Raw genomic sequence first — 3088 nt, forward strand, 5'->3', positions numbered from 1 at the left:
GAAGTACCAACAGAAGATTGGCAGATGAAGATGATGGATTTTTTGGAGCTAGCCGACCTGACTGGAAGAGTCCGTGACCAGAAGGAGGAGGATTATCAGGAAGAATGGACAAAAGTTAAAGATTATTTAGTTAAATATGTTAAGTTAAATTAATTGGAGAAGCTTGCAAATACCAGGTAGGCTTAGGACTTACATATGTAATGTGATGAATTAATATGTTTAATTGCCGAACTAGAAAGTTTTCTGACATAAACCCTGAATTTGTACTTGGAAGTATGCTTCTGAATACAATTGCAGGAGACAAGGGTGTTTGTGGTCTTGCGTGCTGGATTCCCATCAGAACATGTGACTGACCACTGAGAGAAGAGGATGCTGGAGGAAATGGGCCATTGGCCTGATCCAACAGGATTCTTTTTGTGTTCTAAATTCCAAAAGTCTGCCACATGAGACAGAATTTGGGAAGATTTCCTACCATGTGGGTTGGGGGGGGGGAGTAGTTAGGTGGTGCCACCTGCTGGCCATTTTCCAAATAGCAGCACATTGGCACAAGCAGACACAATACAGTGGTACCTCGGGTTAAGTACTTAATTCGTTCCAGAGGTCCGTTCTTAACCTGAAACTGTTCTTAACCTGAAGCACCACTTTAGCTAATGGTGCCTCCTGCTGCCACCGCCCCGCCGGAGCACAAATACTGTTCTTATCCTGAAGCAAAGTTCTTAACCTGAAGCACTATTTCTGGGTTAGTGGAGTCTGTAACCTGAAGCGTATGAAACCTGAAGCATATGTAACCCGAGGTACCACTGTATTTGTTGTTGTTTAGTCGTGTCCGACTCTTCGTGACCCCATGGACCAGAGCATGCCAGGCACTCCTGTCTTCCACTGCCTCCCACAGTTTGGTCAAACTCATGTTCATAGCTTCGAGAACACTGTCCAACCATCTCGTCTTCTGTCGTCCCCTTCTCCTTGTGCCCTCCATCTTTCCCAACATCAGGGTCTTTTCCAGGGAGTCTTCTCTTCTCATGAGGTGGCCAAAGTATTGGAGCCTCAGCTTCACGATCTGTCCTTCCAGGGAGCACTCAGGGCTGATTTCCTTCAGAATGGAGAGGTTTGATCTTCTTGCAGTCCATGGGACTCTCAAGAGTCTCCTCCAGCACCATAATTCAAAAGCATCAATTCTTTGGCGATCAGCCTTCTTTATGGTCCAACTATCACTTCCATACATCACTACTGGGTAAACCATAGCTTTTACTATACGGACCTTTGTTGGCAAGGTGATATCTCTGCTTTTTAAGATGCTGTCTAGGTTTGTCATCTTCTTTTCTCTCAAGAAGCAGGCATCTTTTAATTTTGTGACCGTTGTCACCATCTGCAGTGATCATGAAGCCCAAGAAAGTAAAATCTCTGCCTCCACAATATAAGTTTGTTATATATCTGACAATTGAATTATTCCCTATATTAGTACAGTGAATATGCGTTCAAAGCCTAAGCACTGGAGCAGTTCCATTCAGAATGGGTCGTGTGTGTGTGTGTGTGTGTGTGTGTGTGTGTGTGTGTGTTTTTAATTAGACTTGGAGAACGCATAACCCTGCAGAGCTATTTTTCTCAGCCTCAACACCTCCTATCCTTTAAGCTGCAGTGGCACAATTAGGTCATTTTGGACTCTGGGCTTAATGCTCTTATGTTTGCTCCCATTTTTATTTTTTTAAAGATAGCAGAGCTATTAAGCTTCAAAGGAAATAGTCATAGTGAGGGGGGAGTGGGCAGCTTCTTCCAAAGACACACATCAAAGACCTTGATTTCTTGATTTTGGCACAGCCAATCATCACTTACCATCAGAGGCTTGTACTGACTGACTCAATCAATCAATCAATCAATCAATCAGTTGTGGCCAAAGGTCTTCTAGCAGATCAGTCTGAAACAAACCAATAAAACCAATATGTTTATATCATACCCACAGCACTTTGTATTATACTCATCCATTATCTCAGCTATCTGTACAACAAACCTAGAAGGTGGGCTGGTACTGTTAATTGCACTGTGACAGAGAGAAGACTATTTGAGTTCGCACCTCTGAGATATGAACAGCAGGCTTCCAGCTCATAGCTTGTGCCCTTAACCATTCCGGCGCACCAGCTCCAGTCTGTAGGTGAGGCTTGCACTGTTGGTTAAGCTGGACAAAAGAGTTCTCCCAACACCCCCCCCCCCAAGTATCTCCCACTTAGAAAGCTGCCTTGCACAGACAATGGCAGCCAGAGATGGGGTGGGTGGGTAGGTGGGTGGGCTTGGCACCTCTTCTTGTCATGGAGCATTGTGACATCAGGACAGATTAACTGTTTCATGCCTGGTGACACCCACAGCCTGTGAGCATGTTAGCTCTTAATCATGCTGACCCACTGCACTGTGAAACATTTGACCTGTGTGGTCAGATTCAGGAAGCTTTCAAGGGAGAGGGAAGCTGTGATGGACAGCGCTTTAAGTCAAACCCCCTTCCCCTTTTTGACTCCACAATGGACCACAGAAGGAAGGTACCATATCAGAATGGGCTTTTGATTTTTGTCTCCCTTCCCCCTCCACCCTGCCCCTTGAGTATGCAGAAGCCCTTAACTTTAGACCCAGGAATAAGGAACCTGTGTCTGTTCAAGGGTTTCTGAACTGAAAATCCCACTGCCATCGGCCATGCTGAGTGGGACTGATGGGAATTGTTGACAGTCTAACATCTGAAGGGCCACAGGTCTGTCACCTCTGTTTTCCTGCCGTACCTTAGTGGTTTTACAAATTATGGTGACAATATATATTTATTTCCCATCCTTCCCCATAATGTCCCAGGGTGAGTAGCCATCAAGTTTGCCATTATTTCTAATTTTTTATTATTCAAATATGAGAAAGCTCAAAACAACACCACCACCTTGGTGAATTTTATTGTATACTGGAAGAATCATGGACTTGAATAAGAATGGTTTAACAAATACCCATATATAGAGAGAATCTCCAGCATTTTGTGGTGTCACATATCTAGATTATGAAATATATTCCTTCGGTTTAGCTTTCTCTGTTTACTTGATGCTATTATGGATAGTTTTAATGGCTT

General features: G+C 43.9%; 1 long non-coding RNA gene across 1 annotated transcript; it reads right to left on the bottom strand.

Annotated features, from left to right (window-relative positions):
* Window positions 1-1676: 1676 nt before the first annotated feature.
* On the bottom strand, window positions 1677-2243 carry LOC310700673. Its single transcript, XR_014522697.1, has 2 exons — window positions 2069-2243; window positions 1677-1912 (listed from the first exon to the last, which is right to left on the bottom strand). It is a non-coding gene; the product is annotated as an uncharacterized lncRNA (long non-coding RNA).
* Window positions 2244-3088: the final 845 nt, after the last annotated feature.

This window comes from Podarcis liolepis (assembly GCF_965112155.1).
Source record: "Podarcis liolepis genome assembly, chromosome: 2".
Classification (NCBI taxonomy): Eukaryota; Metazoa; Chordata; class Lepidosauria; order Squamata; family Lacertidae; genus Podarcis; species Podarcis liolepis.